This window comes from Lissotriton vulgaris, chromosome 5 (genome assembly GCF_964263255.1).
Source record: "Lissotriton vulgaris chromosome 5, aLisVul1.2, whole genome shotgun sequence".
Classification (NCBI taxonomy): Eukaryota; Metazoa; Chordata; class Amphibia; order Caudata; family Salamandridae; genus Lissotriton; species Lissotriton vulgaris.
In genome coordinates this window covers 1,232,387,547-1,232,408,422 of record NC_141693.1, presented here as the reverse complement: position 1 = coordinate 1,232,408,422, position 20,876 = coordinate 1,232,387,547, and positions in this window count along the sequence as shown.

Below are 20,876 nucleotides of genomic sequence, written 5' to 3'. Positions count from 1 at the left end.
CCGCTGCCCCCTCGAGGTAAGGGTCGACCCTTCACATTCCCTTTCCCTAGGAGTGTTTCTTGTAGGGTTTGTGGGTGGCGGATATCGGGAGAGGTAGTCCGCATTGTCCTGCTCTAGTCCTTTCCGGTGCAATGTTCGGAAGCGAAAGGGTTGGAGAGAGAGGAACCACCTAAGCACCCGATCATTATGTCCTCTGTTGTGGGCCATCCATTCAAGTGGAGCGTGATCGGTATACAAAAGGAATTCCCGACCCTCAAGGTAGTAACGAAGGCTTTCCACCGCCCACTTTATAGCGAGTGCTTCCTTTTCAACAACAGAATAGTTGGTCTCTCTGGGAAAAAGCTTTCTGCTAAGGTAAAGGATGGGCTTTTCTGCTCCTTCTGAATCTTTTTGGGACAGTACTGCCCCCAAGCCTTGATCCGACGCGTCGGTTTGTAGAATGAAAGGCTGGGTATAATCAGGACTCATTAGCACAGGTTCAGAAGTCAGGGCGTTTTTGAGGAGGTGTGGAGCGGGATTTAGGGCGGGCCGGAATAACAGGCGTGGAGGCCGTATGAAGTGCGCTATGATTAGCGAAAACTTTATTGTTCACACAAATGAAACACGGGTCACGGGATGAAAAAGGTTCGGGTGGAAGTCCAGGTGGGTTGTAGAGATGAGGTGTCCGGGAGGGTTCCGTGGGGATGTTCACTGCTGGGCTGTGGTCGTCTTTCCGTGGTGTAGGAACGGCGAGTCACTCGGAGGAAAAGAGAACGAAAACAGGGCGATTAGTTCAGGGGTAACAAAACTTATCTCAATTCTGTCACCAACACCTGGGGTCGTGTGTGGAAGGTTTGGGTGGGGCGTGACGGGGTTTGGGTTGTTGGAAGAGGTAAAGGTGGGTAGAGGGTGAGCACAGGCATGAACGGGACGGAAAATAGTGCGCAATTCTATACAGTGCCCGGGCACGTTTTTACAGTGAAAGTGGTTCAGAGCGCTATTTACACTATGTACACATCTACCAGTGGAAACAGGGGAAAATGGTAACGAGGTACTCACATGCCCCGCCGTAACTCTCCTGTGAGTTACGGCCGCTCTCCAGCCACCTCCTGAGGACGCCACCAGTCCTCACACCAGACGTCTTCCTCGTCTGCTTCTTCTTCTCGGTCCTTCGGTCCTTCCGCTGCTGGTTCTCCGAGGTCTGCCAACTCCTGCCACGAGTTCGCTGTTGGGAACCCCGAGTTGTTTGGGTCGTCGGCTTTTCTACTCTCCTGCCTGTATCCGGTCGAAGGACTTCCGGGGTTAGGTGAGTTCACTTCCGGTCCTTCGCTAGCGGCCCAACTTCCGGGGTCATGGAGGGACGTTTCCAATCCGTCCTGAATCGGGGTTATTGGTGGAGCCTGCGGGAAGACAGAGAGAGGAGTAGTTCCGGAGGGGTAAGAGTCCACAGCGCTCCGTTGTACCCCCGATGTAGGGATCAACCCTTCACAGGAGGTTAAAGGCACGCAAGAGTACAGGAGACGGTTGTTTGAGGATCTCCTCTGTTTTTGCCGTCTTCTTTAGGAGGTCAGTTAGGGGAGCTGCAGTATGTGAAAAGTTGGGGATGAACCTCCTATAATAACCCAACATACCCAGAAAGGCACGGAGGTCTTTTCGTGTTTGGGGAAAGGGTATTGCTTGTATTGTCTTTACCTTGCTCTCTTGAGGACGAATGTGTCCCTCACCCAACAAGTAACCTAGGTATTTTACACTCTGGGCCGCTAAAGTGGTCTTGGCCGGGTTGATGGTGAAGCCGTATTTGCCGAGGGAGGAGACAACAGATCGCAAATGAGAAAGGTGCTGTTCCCAGGTATCGCTGTATATGACTATGTCGTCAAGATAAGCGCCTGAGTACTGTGCATGAGGTTGTAAAACCCGGTTCATGGCCCTCTGAAAGGTCGCGGGAGCCCCATGTAGCCCGAAGGGTATCACTTTAAACTGGAACAAGCCTTCTGGGGTGGAGAAGGCGGTCTTATGTTTGTCTTCTGCTTTCAATGGGATCTGCCAATAGCCCTTGCACAGATCAAGGGTGCTGATGTACCGCGCCTTGCCTATGCGCTCTACCATCTCGTCGACACGAGGTAGGGGATACGAATCGAAGGCAGAGATCTTGTTCACCTCCCTAAAATCGATGCAGATTCTGGTAGAGCCATCGGGCTTAGGGACTAAAACAATGGGCGAGTTCCAGCTACTGCTGGAGGGCTCTATGATGCCCATTTTTAACATCTGGTTCGTTTCCTCTTTGATGACGGCTCTACGGGCTTCAGGGATGCGGTATGGGCGTTGTCTTACCGTCTTTCCGGGTTCAGTGTGAATGGCGTGTTCCACCACAGTAGTATGTCCCGGTAACGAGGCGAAGACTGCTTGTAAGGATGACAAGGACCGGCAGAGATCCTTTCTCTTGCACTCTGGTAGGTCTGCATCGAAACATCCCTCAAACGGGAAGGGGGCACTACCGGATAGGACAGGACGCGGACCCTCCCATTTCTTTAGGAGTTTGATATGATATATTTGACTACTTCCCCTGCTGGCATCCGTTTCAATTTCGTATGTGACCGGAGTCACTTGCTTTACAACAGTAAACGGACCCTGCCACTGTCCAAGTAGCTTATGGTCCGAAGATGGGATGAGCAATAGAACCTGGTCTCCGGGAACAAAGGACCGTACTTTGGTTCCTTTGTCATGTTGGGCTTTCTGGGTAGACTGGGCTGCCAAGAGATTCTGTCTCACGATCTCCCTGATTTCTCCTAAGTGTGTCTTGAGATTATCTATGTATTCGGGAAGAGGACGGGTTCGGTCAGGCTCTGCTTCCCAAGCCTCGCAAGCCATGTCCAACAGTGTCCTGGGTGCTCGGCCATATAACAGTTCGTATGGTGAGTAGCCAGTACTGCTTTGTACCTTGCAGCGGATGGCAAAAAGGGCGAGGGGGAGCATTTCCTCCCATCGTTTACTCTCAAGTCCCAACAGTTTTTTTAGAGTAGTTTTCAAGGTTGCGTTATGCCGTTCTACTAACCCGTCTGTTTGGGGGTGGTAAGCGGAGGTTCTTATTTGCTTGATCCCCAGATTAGAACAGACTTGGCGCATGAGAGAGGAGACAAAGGGTGTACCCTGGTCGGTTAATATCTCCCGGGGAAATCCTACTCTAGAAAAGATGGAAATGAGGGCTTTGGCTATGTTCTGAGTGGTGGGTTGACGGAGAGGTGGATGTACCATGTTACAACGCATACTATTACAACTACCTACCGTTACAACGCGACCATTACAACGCATACCATTACAACGCATAGCGCTTTGAGGTGCTGGATAGTGGTAAGTATAATTTACTATTCTAACTCCAGTCCCCGTGGACCCTAGGGAAGGTGTTGGATAGTAAATTATACTTATTCCCTATCCTAGAGCGCCCCCCAGCGCAATGCATTGTAATGGTATGCGTTGTAAAAGTCGCGTTGTAATGGTAGTGCGGAGTAACGAATGCGTTGTAACAGGTGTATACCGGTTTTCTGGCACACCGGGCACTCCCGGCAGTAACGTTTAATCTGTGCGTATACTCCTGGCCAGTAAAACTTCTCCAATATTGCTTCACCAGTCTTTTCATCGCTGAAATGTCCACCCAGTAGGTGACTGTGGGCCAGAAAGAGTACCTTCTCCCGAAATAGTCCAGGAATAACTAGCTGGGCGTTTGTCTGGGGTCCTCCCTTCCTATATAGGAGTCAATTCTTTGTGAAAAAATAAAGACCTACTTGCAGTGGGTCCTCATTAGGGAGAGCACGCCCCCATGCGTCTTGGAGAACCGGATCTTCTTGCTGTGCAGCACGAAACTCTCGATCTGTTTCCCATGGATGTGGGTCTACCTGAGCAGGGCAAGCCAGGGCGAAGTCTCTTTTTTCCTTTTTCTTTTGAGTTTTGGACTTCAAGGGTTTGGGGGAGTACTCTGAAGCAGGGGAGTCACGTGAAAAAGGCGCTTCAGCCCACCATTTCTTCAGTGAGTCAGTAGTGTCCTGTAGGAGGTGGGGAAGACCACTATAGTCGTTACCCAGGATAGCTTGTTCGGGTACATTGGGTACCAGTCCGACTGTTAGGGGGCTCCCTTTATTGCTGGGGTGTTGGACATATACTCTGGCGGTCGGATAGCATTTTGTATCGCCGTGGACACACTTTATGGCCACGGTTCCTGTCACAGGTTCCAAAGAGTGGGGTAGATCTTGGGGTCGCAGGACACTATGTCGGCATCCTGTGTCGGCAAGGGCCATCATCTGGTGTCCGTCGATCTGTACGGGACAGCGGAATGGTGGAGGGGTTGATTCTGTAGTGAGACACACATAGTTCTTAGCCATGCCTATTTCCATCGGTTCCTCCTTCTGTGGGCAAATGCGTGCTATGTGTCCATATCCCCCACAATGATAACATTGTGGACCGGGTTGCGGTGGTCTAGGCATGACCGGATATGGCATCAAGGGTACTGTGTCGGGTTTTCGGACCACTGGAGGAGGTCTTGGTGGCCACGTATGGCTGCCATGGGGTGAGTGTGTGGAGTGTTCTTCTTTCCCGCGTTGGGACTCTTGTGCTCGGTTATAGGCGCTGGCGATTTCCACCGCACTATCGAGAGTAAGTCGGGCATGTTGACGCACCCACTTCTGTGTGGCTGGGTGTAGAGACGCTAGGAACTGTTCTAAGTAGATCTTGGCTAGTATCTCCTCTTTACTGGATGTTGCAGGTTTTAGCCACCGGTTGGCCAAGTCTTTTATCCGAAAAGACAACGCTCTGGGATTCTCTTGGGGCCCTTCCTTAGCCTGACGAAGGCGAACCCTATACGTTTCGTCGTCGATCCCGAGACGTTCCAAAATACAAGTTTTGATGTCATTGTAAGGGGTCTGTCCCTGTATGTTTGCCTGTTGGTAAGCCGCTTGTAGTTCCCCTGTTAACAGAGGACCGAGGTAATGACCCCAACGGTCGGCCGGCCAGGCTGCGGCCTGAGCCAGGCGCTCAAAGTTCGTAAAGAAAAAATCGGGATCTTCACCAGCCACATATTTTTGCAGTACTACAGAGGGAAGAGAGGCCATCGGTCTTTGTTGCCCCATGACGGTTGTAAGTTTCTCAAGAGTTTTGTCCTGGGCTGTACCCTGACCCTTCAGGACGTCATACAGTTGTCCCCGGTCATCTTCTGCGGTCTTGAGGAACTGTTCCATCAATTTTCCGAGGTGTTCCTGGCCTTCTGCAAGTTGTTTGACCGTGGCCTCCATGCTTCCGGGAAATCCCACTTCTGACACCAACTGTGGAGCGGGGGTTAGGGCGGGCCGGAATAACAGGAGTGCAGGCCGTATGAAGTGCGCTATGATTAGCGAGAACTTTATTGGTTATACAGAACAAACTTAGTTCAGGAGGTACGGTTGTCTGGGTGGAAGTCCAGGTGTGGGTGTAGGGACGAGGTTCCGGGAAGATGTCGTCGGGATGTCTGCCGCTGGGCTGAGGTCGTCTTTCCGTGGTGTAGGTAACGGTGAGCCCCTCGGAGGTAAAAAAAGAACGAAACAGGGCGATTAGTCCAGAGGACAACGAATGTCGTAATACTGTCACCAGCACCGGGAAGTGAGAGGGGTTGAAGCGGTCGTGAGGGAGGGTGGTATGGTAGACAGAGAGGAGGGAAAAACGGGTAACGGGAAGAGAGTGTGACCGGGAGGGGAAAACAGTGCGCAATTCTATACAGTGTCGGTGCACGTTTATACAGTAAGTGTGGTTCGGGAGACTATTTACGCTATGTACACTGCTACAAGGGGGAAACACGGAGAAAGGTAACAAGGTACTCACGTGCCCCGCCGTAACTCTCCTCTGAGTTACGGCCGCTCTCCAGCCACCTCCTGACGCCACCAGTCCTCACACCAAACGTCTTCTTCGTCTTCTTCTTTTCGGCTCTTCGTTTCTTCTCTGCTTTCCGCTGCTGGTTCTCCGCGTTCTGCTAACTCCTGCCACGAGTCTGCTGCTGGGAACCCCGAGTCCTCCGAGTCGCCAGCTTTTCTACCATCCAGCCGGAATCCAGTAGAACAACTTCCAGGGTCAGGTGTGGTCACTTCCGGTCCTTCATTACCCTCCACACTTCCGGGATCACGAAAGGTCGCTTCCGGTCCGCCATGTACCGGTGTTACCGATGGTGCCTGTGGGACGACAGAGAGAGGAGTAGTTCCGAAGGTATGAGAGTCCACATCGGTCCGCTGCCCCCTCGAGGTAAGGGTCGACCCTTCACATTGACTTACTGCAAAGCTGGGCTGGAGCTGGAGTACATTTGCAACAGTTTTGCCACTTTTCGGGCTATTGTAAGTTTAGAAGCGTAGTTTATGAACAGCAATGTGCTTACTCTTTTGTAGGTGATTGTTTGTAGTAGCCTGTCTCTTCCTCAGTCCCTCTCATTTTGCAGTAGATATTCCGCTTTTTCCTACCTGTCTTCCAGTCCCTCCCACATTGACTAATAAGAAGTAAACTTAAATATGTGGAATCATCCAATAGAAAAGGCAGACGAGTTGGAGGGTAGAGATTTCCACTCGTAGGTTTGTGATTTGCATTTTGTGGCAACTTAGTAGTACTGCTTTACATGCTACAAAATTTAGTTTGTGAATCAGGCCAAGAGGTGAAAAAAAGTTAATGTGAAATGGAATGTTTATCGACAAGGGAACACAGCTGAAAAAAGCTGTGTATGAAACAACTATAATACGACAAAAGCTGACAGTAGGCTCACTTACAACATAAGGCAAGTCCCAACCTGTAATCATGTGAAAAAAACATAGTTGATGGCTCAGACAATCTATGGAATACCACTCCAGATATATGCAATGGACTCTGGTACTTTTATGACAACCTGTATTGAGCACAGGTCACCGATCCATTAGCACAAGAAGCACATTTACAAAAAGTTACCTTTGGCAACATTGATGAGAATTTACAGTTTTCCTTGTAAGAGAATCTGGTTTTAGCTTGCTGAGTGATAAAGGTTCTGGTTCACACAGCTAAACAGGTGTTTTTCAATAAACTCTTCCTGAATATTTTGACTGAAACTCTAATTAACATGTTCAACTCTTTTAAACGATCTGATATGGTCACTGATACAATGATGGAGCCAGCTGTATTATTACTCCTCAAGCCTGATTATGGCCCAAAATGCTGTGCTTTTAACACGTGATTGTCCTCTTAAATTGCAATAAGATTTATGTGGGAATCTTAGCGACTCCTCTGAAAGATATTTGGCCATCTTTGATTTACTCATTCTTGAAATCCACTTAACGGGAAAAATAAGGCTCATTATTTTCGCTTACTGGAATTCACGACAGGTTTATACCACACCACCACTTTCAAAGATCCCCAGAAACCACTAATAAGCAGAAGTGGCAAAGAGCATTAAGGGCAGGGTATCAGCAGAGGGGCCGTTTGAGGGCAAATTTCAACCTCGGCTGCTGCAGGTAAGAGCGGTGGGACCGGCTGGGGTGGATTTCAAGACATGACCACAAGGGGAAGTTAAATAAATAATTAATTTTCCCTTGTGGTCATCTCTCGAAATCCCCCCCAGCAGGCCTCACCGCTCTTACCTGCAGCGGCCGCTGCTGGTAAATTCTCAATGAAATTTACTATATTATCCAATTGTTAGAGTAGTTTACATGTTACAACTGGTGAAGCCTGTCTCACTCCCGTCCTACCTACAATTTCATTACAAGACCAGAGGCTACAATTATGCATATTTCTTTAATTGTAAGATTAAGCAGCCACTTGAAAGCATTGGGAAATAACCTTAACAATGCCGGCATCACATTGCGATGCCATTTCAACGCGTTCGTTAAAACAACTGTGTTGTTACCACGCAATATCATTACTACGCAAGTCATTACATCGACTTGCAGTAGATGGCGTGCTAACATTAGAAATAGTATAGTTTACTATTCCAACACCTTCCCTACTCTTACGTAGGCTGGAGTTGGAATAGTAAATTATACATTTCTAATGTCAGCGCGCCATCTATTGCAAGTCGATGTAATGACTTGCGTAGTAATGGCTGTGCGTGGTAACAACGCGGTCATTGTAACGACAGTGTTGTAATGGCACGCGTTGTGATGACTCACGTTGTAACGAGTCATATTCGAAAGCATTATATCACAAAGTGAAAAAGTTCTAAAACAGAATCTTCAGTCTATACAATAACCATGAGCACAGAACAGTCTGCCTCTTTTAAATGCGGCTCCAAGCAGATAAGTTACATTTTCCAATACTCTCTATTTTTTACTAGCCTTGCTAATTTTCATTAATTTACTAATGTTAGTTACTAATATCACCCAATGACCTTTTGAGGGACTACACTCCTCTTCTTTTACTTTAATCTCTACTGATCTTCAATTTACGGAGATTTGTCTCCTTCAGCCGACCTCATCGGCGTTTCTGCTCTCGCTTCCGCGTTATTCGCTATTCTTGAGGTGAGCAAGCCTGTCCTCCTTCTCCTCCGCGCATTGCTCACAACAGCTTCACCCAATTTTGCAAGTTCTACTCGGAGAGAGAGGCACGCCGAGTGCAGGTGGATCCCTCCCCTCATATCCATCAGAATGCCTAACGCGACACAGGAATCGGGCTCCCTCTCCCATTAGAGGAAACTGCCTTGGCAACGAGGATGCGACGTTGTCCCGTTGCCAAGGCGCATAGATAATAGCTCCCTTAGGAGGGAAGACCTCGTTTCCATAGCTCCCCACAGCGGTTGATGGCACGAGCAACTACAGTTACAGTTGGTCTGCTTCGTCGATCAGCTGCTGCCACACACAGGAGTACTGGGTCTGCTTAACAAATCGATTGAAAATAATGATCAACTTTAACAAATATATTATAAATTCAGCTCTATTGATTTATGTCATCTTAGGAGCCTGACATGATTTAAGGGTTCAACCACAATGATTTAAGAACTGAGCCTAACATGTACTAAAGGTCTGACTGCCCTCATTACTTTTAATTATATAACAAAAATCTGAATTGGTCTTTTACTCAATGTAAGCAAATTACATTTATTAATTTACAAACGTTGAGAAATTTTGCTAACAGCCATTTTAATTATATATTAACACACAAAAATGTTTTAGATTTACTCTGAAGATGCAGTAGCCCCCATCCCTAATAGGAATAACGAGGCTTTCAAGAACATTATTCACATAGAGATGAGATCCTGTATGTTGGAGACTCTAAACCAAGTTTTGTAATTCAAAAGATCCCTCCCTACAGAGGAGGATGACGTTACTGAAATCCCAAACATGCAAGTCATTGATGATCTCACTGAAATTAGGGGGAAAAAGACTAAAGAAGACTAAAAATGTCGAACACCCAAACCCCCTGAGCACAATGGGAGGTCCTAGCACCTCAAACATTATGGGAGGTCTCAGCACCTCAACTTATCATGGTGGTCCTCACACTTCAAACGCCTCAGGTGTCCTTAACGGAACAAGTTATCCTGGTGCCCATAGCGGCATAACACATATGAGCGTCCTTAGCTCCAAAAACTATCCCAGTGCTCACTACAACAAAATGGAGGATGATAAGGCTACTAATACCTTTGACGCATATGTCCTTGATCTAAATGAAGATGATCACGAATTTAATAGCCAACCTACTAAAGACGAACTTCCATCTTCTTCCAGAGATAATATAATTAACCCTTTGGGTGAAGAAATGTTCTCACCCTATTATATTAAGCATCCGAGAAGCTCAGAATTGTGGCACAACAGATCATGTGGCCAAATTTATTAAGAAATGTCTAAGGAATCTACTTGAGAAAGATACCTATACCATTCTTAGAGCTGAATGCTCAAGACCCTCTATTCAAGAAAAAATCTGTCGGACCCCCAACCTCGATTCAAAACTTATTAAAATTATCTTCAAACTCGGGAGAGATCCTAGGAAGAGGATGGAGAGATCCCTTATGGGCTGTCGAGACCGTCTACTCGACATCCTTGGTCCTTTGGCCAAGATTATAGATACAGCTGAAGAAAGCCATATTAATGGAATGGCCCTAAATACGGAGCTTATCAGGGGGTGGAGCCGGAGAGCAATGATCTTTCTGGGAAATGCTAACCACAGCCTCAACACTGAATGAAGAAGGGTAGTCCTCCTTACCAAAATAAACCCAAAACTGAGCAATATGGCAGACAAGGAACCTTCTCAAAACCCAAAAGGTTTACTCTTGTGTGAAGATATGATTAAAACCCTTGGCAAATATGTGTCAACCTTCACGGCACTGGACAAAGCACAACACAATATGAGACGTGTTTCAACCCAAACATTTTTGGGCGGGCTGGAAAAAGGGGTCTTTCCTCTGGCTGCTTCAAACCAAGGCCCTACTCGAGGTTCAGAGGATTTGGAAGAGGCTTCCAATCATCCAACCCTCCCCAATTCTACCCGCAGAAACTGAGAGTTTCATGTAACAGAGGGTTCAGATTACGTGGACCACCCAACAACAACTTTCAGAATGAGTACCTTACACCCTCTTCCTTCTTCTTCCCCTCAAAAGGTGGGAGGCAGACTCAAATTCTTCTATCAGAATTGAAAAATAATCACACAAGACCCATAGGTATAAATAGCTTTAGTATAAATACCTACACAAACATCACACCTGAGAGACATTCCACTGACAAAGGAGCAACAAAAAAGAGTAGAAGAGGAAATAACCTCTATGCTTCAGAAAGCGGCAATAATAGACGTACCATGGGAGTTAAAGAGGTTTGTAAGTACACTCTTCCTGGTCCAGAAAAAAGACAAGGGGTGGAGACACATCATAAACCTCAGGGAACTAAACAATTTTCTAGTTTACAGGCACTTCAAGATGGAGGGCATCCACCTCTTGAGGGATTTGTTATTGGAAGGAGACTGGTTAGTCAAACTAGATTTAAAGGATGAATACTTTACCATCCCAAAGACCAAAGAACATCAACCATTTCTTCAGTTTATTTGGAACAACTATTTGTTCCAATTTCAAGCCCTACCTTTCGGGCTATCATCTGCCCCTGGTGCTTCACCAAGGTTATGGGGACTATCGCCTCACTCCTAAGAGAAAGAGGGATTCAATTAATTATATACCTGGATGACATCCTCATCATGTCCTAATACCACACACAAATAATTCAAGACCTAAAGGTAGTTATGGATCTCATAGAAAGCTTAGGATTCATTATAAACAAAGAGTAATCAATACTAACTCCCTCCAGATCCCTGGAGTTCTTGGGGTTTACTGTAGACACAACAAAATGCCTCCTATTACTACCTTCAAAGAAAATAACTAAAATTAGAAAGGTAATAAGGTTTGTTTGAAACAAGAAAGCCTAACACTAAGGGAATGAGCCAGGCTTTTGGGCCTCCTTTCCTTTTCGATTCATGCCATCTTCCCTGGTCCTCTGAATTACTGAGCTCTTCAAAGGGTAAAAGCGAGAGCTCTAAGGTCTGGCCTTTGGTATGGAGATCGGATAAGCCTAGATCAGGATGCCAAATCAGAACCGACTTGGTGGTTAGAGAATGAAGATGCCTGGAATGGCAAAGCCATATTTGGGTCAACTCCACAGTTCATCCTGGAATCAGATGCGAGGCTTCATGGTTGGAGAGCTTGTCTTCTCGATCAGAACACAGGTGGGGTGTGGTCACAAGCAGAGAGTTCTTGTCACATAAACTACCTAGAACTGACTGCTGGTTTATATGCACTGATGAGCTCCAAACATTCCCTTCAAGGGAGGGCAGTCATTCTGAAGATGAACAATATGTCAGTGGTGGCTTTTATAAATCGTCTATGGGGGACAAAATCAGCAGATCTATCGAACTTAGCCAAGAAACTCTGGATGTTTTTCCCAGAGCACAAGATTGCTCTAAAAGCAGAATACTTCCCTGGGAAGATAAAGGTGTCAGCAAATTGGAACTCGAGATTCCTTTTAGATCACTACGATTGGAAACTCAACGAAAACTCCTTCAGAGCTCTCAGTCAAATATGGGGCCCCTTAGAAGTAGACCTGTTCGCGAGCAGACTAACCTTCCAGCCTTCCAGTTAGAGAAGTAGTACAGCTGGATGCCAGACCTGGGTGCTCTCACAGTAAATGCTTTTCTCCAATGCTGGAAAGAAATCCAAGCATATACATTTCCATTTTTCGCCATAATTCAGAAAGACCTACAGAAGGTGAGACAGGAACAATGCTCTCTAAAGCTAATAACTCCCTTTTGGCCATCTCAGGCATGGTTCCCACAATGCTGGAGTTAGCTTGCAACATTCCCTTTTTAATTCCAGCCGAGAATAAGCTCCTAACAGACGTAGATGGAAGTGAGCACCCTCTAGTACAGACAGGGAGTTTGAACCTTCCTGCCTGGAAAGTGTCAGGAAATCCAATGAAGTGTCTGGGCTTTCGTCAACAGCTGCAACTCTCCTCGGAGATTCATGAGCCCCTGGCACGCACTATAGGTATAACAACATTTGGAGGAAATTGCTACATTGGTGCTTGGAGAGGAACCTGGATTCCATGGAGGCTCCTATCGTATACATTGTAAACTTCCTCATAAAAAAGTTTGAAAGGGATCTCAGTTATAGAACGCTTAATTGTTATAGATCAGCTATTTCTGCAGGTCATGCTCTCATCAATGGAAAAACAGTAGGCAAGAATGTCATAGTTTGTTTGATCCAGTGGCTTACCAGCAACAGGTAATTTAACACCATGGCCCATACATTCATTCACAACAACCTGGCAAATACCCCTGGAGTCATGTTTTAAGATTTTCTTACCATGTCAAGATTAGTTACTTCTGGTTCCTAACTAATCTTCCACTGATCAAAAAGTTATTTCCTCTTTTCGATGGACAATTAGTTGAACTAGTCGATGGTAAAATGACATTAAAACAACTTACTTGTAAAATTTAAATGATCACAGAGTCGGGAAGTGTTTTAAATCTTTATGTAAGAATATTTTCATGTGCACCACTTACAAAGTACAGAACAGGCTCCGTCTTTCATGGGAAAGAAAATTCAATCAAACTATCATTAAAGTACATTCATCGATAATATGCAATGACAATACATGGAAAGGAGAGGATAGAGAGAAAATGTCATAGTCATATATATAGACATACAATTTATAATGACCAAGTATGGTGTGAAAACCAACCCTCTGGCCAACGGGCTGGGAAGGGTCCCCAAGGAAAGATCTGGTGACCAAAGGCTTCAGGACAGGAATCAGGACAGGACAGATGACCTCTCTATCACCAACGCTTGCATAACACCCCTCTCTAACACTCTCTTCCTCCTCGAGATTCTTCAGCGATTTTCTTCTAAGTCATTTAATTTAGAATAAATTAGCTCTGCATTCGATTCTTCTTCAACTTATCTCGTCACTCCGACAGCATTTCAAGCTCTGCAGCAGTCAGCAAACTCTCTTCATTCGGGTAGCATCCCGGTCTCCTGCTCTGTGCTTCTCAAAAAACCTCTCTAACTAACTAAGAACTACCTCAATTATACCCTACAATATTCATGTACCTCCCAAAAATGTTTCAATATCATGAAACTCCTAAGTCTGAGTGGACAGGCAAGGGGAGGTGATCATCACACCATGCTTACATATCACTCTTTTCAGTTAGCCCTTTGTTAATAAACCCATTCCCTTAATTCTTTATTCAAACTCTATTCCCCACCCGCATTCACATTATTTCTGCACCATTTATAATAGCTTTCACAGTTTCTTCCATCCTGGTGAACTCTTCACCACTTGGTTCCCAGGCCAGGGCACTCGATGGCCTTGGCTTGTTTTCAAGTTTGTAGTCATGGTTCCGGATTCACTCTCAATAGGCATGCGTAGATGAACATTTCAAGCATGTGATTCTGCTTACTTCTGTCAAGCTTGAGAGGCCCAAAGGCGCACTAATAATAAAGTCAGAAAGACGGATATTATTTTGAAGAAAAAAGGGGTTCACTGTATGCCACCTATCTCTATTCTAACCCCATTTACTTATTTATGCTTTCCACGCATTAGCATTAGTAAAATAGCTTGTTTTAGTTTCAGCAAAGCAGATGCTAAGCATGTGAGTTTCAAAGCAGCCATATTGTTCACAACTGCGCAAGCGCAAGAAATTCCTACCAAGCGAAAGTACGTCATACTACGTAGATGCAGTTGACGCATGCGTACTGAAGATTTTGAGTTAGCGGCCATTTTAGAATTTCACTCTTGTTACTTGTTAGTAAGACACATAGGCAAGTTTTTCTTTCTTGTAAATATAATGTTGTGCATAATAATTTACACGAAACAAGGTTAATATGAGGTTAGAAGTTACATGAGAGGATTGTATCCGAGCAAGTCCTTGCTCCATCAATCCCCTCTCTGATGGTATTTTAAAGTCATCACAAAAATACCCATCCCTCATCAGATGCAAACTTTAGCATTTCTCACTTTCTTTCTCTTCATCCTTATTGCTTCCATCTTTATTCTTTAATTCTTTCGTATGACTTTCCCTTCATTTCCTCTAGTTGAATCTCTTCATACTTTCTTTTTGTCCCTTTTCCATTTATTTCATATCTTCGTCTTCTCAGTTTATTAGTGCAACACTTACATCATATTAATATTGATAAAACTATTATTGCTATACCTACTAAAGGAAATACTATTTGTCCAAGGAAACTTTTCCCTATATAAGTAACCCAAGTTCCTACTGAAGAAATACTTGTTGTTAATCTTTCCCATACATTGACAACCTCCAGTGGTTTTAATTCTTCATGCAACTTTGTAATATTCTTTATATAGCCTTTAATTTCTGTACTTTTACCCGGTATGTAAGTGTAACAATGTTGCTCTTTCGACATTTTACAGACTCCGCCCACTTTAGCCAATAATATGTCAATCGCAAGTCGATTCTGCAGAACCATAGATCTAATTGCAACCATTTCTGTATTAATCATCAAGAAACCTCCAGCAGTATCAGTCGAAAGACGATCAACTACCAGTGGCAGTGCGTCCATTGGGACATTGGGGCGTTGCTCCACTAAGCCACATGGACAGCACCGTCAAGTCTAAAATTTTATTCATGCCACAGTACAAGTCTCGCATTCTGACCAGTCCGGTAGCGTTTAATTTCAGCGAGACTGCCAGTCTCGCTGACATTAAATGCTACAGGGACACGCCTGGCCCGAGAAAATCGGAAGGTGCTGTAGGGGGTGGGGCTACCGCAGCTTGAGTGACAGACTGTCACTGACAGCGCGGCTGCAGCAGTAATAGTAGTGCACACATCCATTTTTGAGCTGGTCCTTTTTAGGACCAGCCGGAACATGCGCACACTATTCCACTGCTACCTTTCACCTTAGGAGAGCGAATGTCTGGCGAGGGACCTGAGGTTGCTTCATGCAGCAGCCCCGGGTCTCAAAATGGGCGGGAAGTAACCCTGATCTAGCCAATCCTGACGCTGCTAATGCAGCGCCTTGATTGGCTGAGACTCCACTGCGCAGGCTGGTGCATTTCAAACTGGAACATGCTGAGGCGTCGCATGATCCGATCTGGAGTATAGAGATGGAGCGGAGAAAGATTTTATTTATTTAAATTATTTTAATGACCGCCGCCGTCCCCCGCACAACACTCTTGTGACCATCCCACCCCTCCTCCCCCACCCACCCGTCTTGGTGGCCGCAATTGAAAAAGCTGTCACAGACTGTACCACAAATGAGCTCTTTCAGTGCTGATGTTATGTCATATCCCCAATGCAGTAAACAACATGTTTGTGACATACCCTCATGTGGAACATCTTTCCAGATGTGCATGTTTGTACGTACCTGCAAGCACCAGTTGTGTCGCGTGCCTGTTTTGCCACTTTTCCTGTTCAGTATCTCCATCTAGTATGAATATTCGGCAGCAATATCTCCCGATTGTCTCTGAGGTCGTGAGATTGTCTATTTGGATGGCTCCAGATCGCTTGTCAAGAACATTTCCTACTAGACTAAACCAGTGTGTGTAGGGTAATAAGCGTGTTCGTGTAATTATAGATGAATGGAGACTGCACGCAGCGATCCCCTGTGGTGAATCTCCAGGACACCTTGATCATGTGTGCGGATCCAAACTCCTGGGGTTTAGCTTTAGTGGATTTTTTTTTTCTTTTAGTACAGTAAATGTATTTTGCTCTTTTCTAGCCTTTGCCGTCCCATTCTGTTCAATTCCCCCAGGAACAGACAACACCTCAGTAGGCCTGAATCACAGGGATTGTTTGACATCAACGGTCCATTGAGCCTCTCCCCTCCCCTGTTGTAAAACACAACCCATTGCTAGGCGAACAGTGATACTATTGTGCCCGAGCACTATACCACCCAGATTTTACCTCAGCGTCCAGAGACCCTCTTTACTGTCTGCAGTCAAAAGAAAGCATTTGCTAAGGGGTTGGGAGAGGGTGTTCCAATTACTTCCACTAACATGGAGGTTAAAGGAAAGATTGATGGGAGAAAGTTCACCTAGAAAACTAGGATACATTTCTCGTTGGCCGAGGGCTGTTGTAGCTGTGTGGAGTGTGGAACTCTGTGCAGGGCAGAGCTTGGTTAAGAGCAGAGAAAGAGAACATCGGTAGTTCTGCAGCTCTGCCATCCATTCTGAAGCATACGTCTCAGACACAAGTGTTGTAAGGCACAGATTTACTGGCTAGGCTTCACTACAGAACACAGGAAATGTTTAACTCCGACTGGTCAAAGGGCACCACGTGAGTTTGGTCACAAGGCCCAGAAGACTGACTTCAGGACATCACTGATTAGCCCCCACATGGACATGCATTTACTAATGCGAAAGGATTTCCAGAAACAATACAGCTTGTTCATAGCCTTGTGACTTCGAACCCGTTATGTACATTTAGTTGGCACCTCCCTGGACAGGAAACCTATTGTCCAGACCTCCCCTGCCGGAGTTTTGTCCAGCAGCAGAAGGTCAGACTCGTATCTGTAGCAGCAGCATCCATTTTGTGATGCTGAGGCTCTGTAAAACTTTGACCGGGTATACCAGTGTGTACATGTCTTCTCCCTCTAGAAGGGTAGAATGCTACCCCCGCCGCCAGAACTGGCAGGGGGTAGTATTCCAAAGTGTTTGACACCAAACACGACATGTTTTGATAAAGCCAAACCAAAGTTAGCATTATCCGCGAGGATTATAATGCACTTAAGAGTATATGGTATGGCCATATCACAGAACAGCTATACGGAAGGCATTCCGAAAGCTGCAGAGGGGCTCAGCTCATGCTAGGGCACCCTCTCACACACAACCAAGCACTCTGCCTTCTGGATTGTCAAGGCCTGCCATAGGAGTGACTTATAGGTTAATATGTGTCTGTTTTAAATGGTGGATATAGATATACTATATCCCAGTAAGGGGTGCTTACACCACCTTACCCAGGCTGCAAGTGCAGACCTGTGGTGCCATTTTGGAAGGCTTCCCAGGGATGGCATAATACATACTTCAGCCGCTGGTAGGCATCTGGGGTACCTATGCCCTTGGTACCTAAGGTACCATATTCTAGGGGCTCATAAGGTAACTTAGTAACCAATCTGGTATGTACCTAATGTACATGTAATCATTTTAGAGACAGAACAGATAGGCTGTGGTCCTGATAAGCAGGGCCACAGCCAGACTAAAGTCGAAAAACCAGTGAAACACAGCAAAAAGTGCGGGTAACCATAGGAAGCAGACCCTACTCTCCTACACAACCCCCCCCCCCCCCCCAACGCAGGGACATTAAACTAACCTTGACCAATTGAGTCTTCATGTTCTAAGTGGAAATATCTGGAGAGTCCATCTGGATTGGCATGGTTACTCCCAGGTCTATGTTCCACTGTATAGTCCATCCCCTGTAGGGAAATGGACCACCTGAGCAGTTTGGGATTTTCACCCTTCATCTGTTTTAGCCATAAGAGGGGCTTCTGGACTGTCTGAACTGTGAAGTGAGTGCCAAACAAGTATGGCCTAAGCTTCTTCAGAGCCCAAACCACAGCAAAGGCCTACCTCTCGATTGCTGACCAACATTTCTCTCTAGGGTTCAGCCTTCTGCTAATAAAAGCTACTGGCTGGTCCTGACCTTCATCATTCAATTGTGACAGCACAGCCCCTACCCCCAACTCAGAAGCATCTGTTTGGATAATGAATTCTTTGGAGTAGTTAGGACTTTGCAGAATTGGTGCACTGCACATGGCCTGCTTCAGGTCATCAACTGCCTTTTGACAGCTGACTGTCCACTGAACTTCCTTAGGCCTTCTTTTAGAATTTAAGTCATTCAGGGGTGTCACTATGGAACCATACCCCTTGACAAATCTCCTATAGTACCCAGTTAGGCCCAAGAAAGCTCTGACCTGAGTCTGGGAGATTGGAGCAACCCAGTCCATTATTGTCTGGATTTTGTTCTGCAATGGTTGAACCTGGCCTCCACCTACAAGGTGGCCCAGGTACACAACCTGATTCGGCCCCATCTGGCACTTAGTAGCCTTGATAGTTAGGCCTGCTTTTTGCAGGGCCTCCAAAACATTTTTCAGGTGGATCAGGTGATCTTCCCAGGTGGAGCTAAAGACAGCAATATCATCAAGATAAGCTGCACTATAGGCTTCCAGACCTGTTAAGACTTTATTCACCAACCTTTGAAATATGGCCGGTGCATTTTTCAGACCAAAGGGCATTACCACAAACTGATAATGTCCACTAGGGGTTGAAAATGCTGTTTTTGGCTTTGCATCATCAGCTAGTCTGATCTGCCAGTAGCCAGCTGTTAGATCAAATGTGCTCAGATATTTGGCAGATGCCAACATATCTATGAGCTCATCTGCTCTTAAAATTGGATGGGCATCAGTCCTAGTGACTGCATTGAGACCTCTGTAGTCTACACAAAATCTCATCTCTCTCTTACCACCCTGGGTGTGCGGTTTGGGTACTAGGACTACTGGACTAGCCCACGGACTATCGAAAGGTTCAATCCCTCCCAGATCCAAACATTTTCTGGACTTCTGTCCTGATACAGTCCCTGACATGATCAGGTTGCCTGTAAATCTTATTTTTACCAGGCAGACTGTCCCCAGTGTCCACTACATGAGTGCACCAGGTAGTCTGACTTGGAGTCAATGAAAACGTATGTCTGAACTGTTGTAGAACTTGTCTGTTGTCAGTTTTCTGCTGATTAGTGAGGCTGACTGCCAAGGCCACTCCATCAACTGATCTATCATCAGGGTTCTGAGAGAGCAGGTCTGGGAGAGGGTCACTCTCTTCCTCCTGTCCTTCATCAGTAGCCATGAGCAAGCCCATGTCAGCCCTGGTTTCAATCTGTTGACATGAAGCACCCTATGGGGGCTCCTGGGAGTCCCAAGATCTACCACATAGGTAGCCTCTCCCTTCTGTTCAACAATAGTGTGGGGCCCACTCCACTTGTTTTGGAGAGCTGCTGGGGCCAGAGGCTTCAACACCCACACTTTCGGTCCTGGCTGGTAAACAGGCAGTACAGCCTTTTGGTCATGCCAAGCTTTCTGTAATTCCTGGCTAGCCTCAATGTTTTTAGTTGCCTTTTTCATGTACTCAGCCATCCGGGAGCAGAGACCAAGTACTGTAGTGGGGCTGAGCCTTGCATTCATACAGTGTTAAGTTGGCATGAGCTTATTAGAAGTTTAAACGCCATTTTACCTTTTGCTTTCTTTTGCACACGGCACACACGTTAGTTATTGTTTAAAGTTAGGCTGAGTGTTTTGCTTCACAAGATAATAACTTGTTTTTCTACATTGCTAGACTTGCTTCGTAAGCTTAGTCTGGACAGTGAGTGCGGAGGCCTTCAAGGTTATCTCAACACTGTAGTTGTTGTTCGAACTGATCAGCGCACGTTCTAGCCATAACATATATGCAGCTGTGGCCAACTCAGATACTGGCACCTTTAACAATGCACTGTGTAGGCATGATTGAACACACCTGGAGAACATTCGTATGCTGAGAGATTGTACAGAACTCGATGTGATTTACTCCTGTTAATCTTTTAGGTATGGGGTCGCCTATGCAAGCCTAAGAGACCTTCTTTAGTTATAAAATAGCCTACTAGCAAGGGAGGGTGAAATATAGGTATATATTTAACCTGTTTCCATTTAGCATTATAACATGCTTTCTCCCTTTGTATTTTATGGAATTGTAACTATGCTTACAATCTTATTTCTTATAATATGTCTGCTTGTATTGGCTAAGATGCTGCACCTGAGATCACAGCGTTTATTTTAAACTTGCACGTGTCTCCCTTTACTCCCTGTTATTGACTGGTATGAGAGTATAACGAAAGAGTGCTCATGTTTCCCACCTTACCTGAGGTAACCTTAGTCGCATGTTCTGGGTTGTCTAATAATTGGTAACTTTGCTATAGGACGAAGAGCTAATGAGACACTGATGCTAGTCTGGTAGGGGATTGTGGGTACTAAGGTGAGTTTTTGGCACACCCTAATTCACTGAGGTCCTGAGTATCTGTGCACAGTTCTGTGTCTGAGCAGAATCCCTGCAACAGTACATAGTCTCCAATATCCTGTTTAGGGGGTTTGAGAGGTAACTCCTATCCCTCCTTCACCAGACAAAGTGGTCCTCTAACAGGGTGCCCAAACAGAAGTTCAAATGGGCTTTAGGCAAGACCCTTCTGTGGAACCTCCCTGTATGCAAACGAAAGGGAGGGTAGCAGGATATCCCATGTCCGCCTGAGCTTTTCTGGGAGACCCTTAATCATACCCTTTCAGGTTTTGTTGAACCTTTCAACTAAGCCATTGCATTGTGGATGATAGTGTGTGATGAACTTGTAGTTCACTCCACACTCCTTCTACTTTGCAGTCAAGTCGCTAGACATAAAGTTTTCACCTCTGTCAGATACTACTTCCT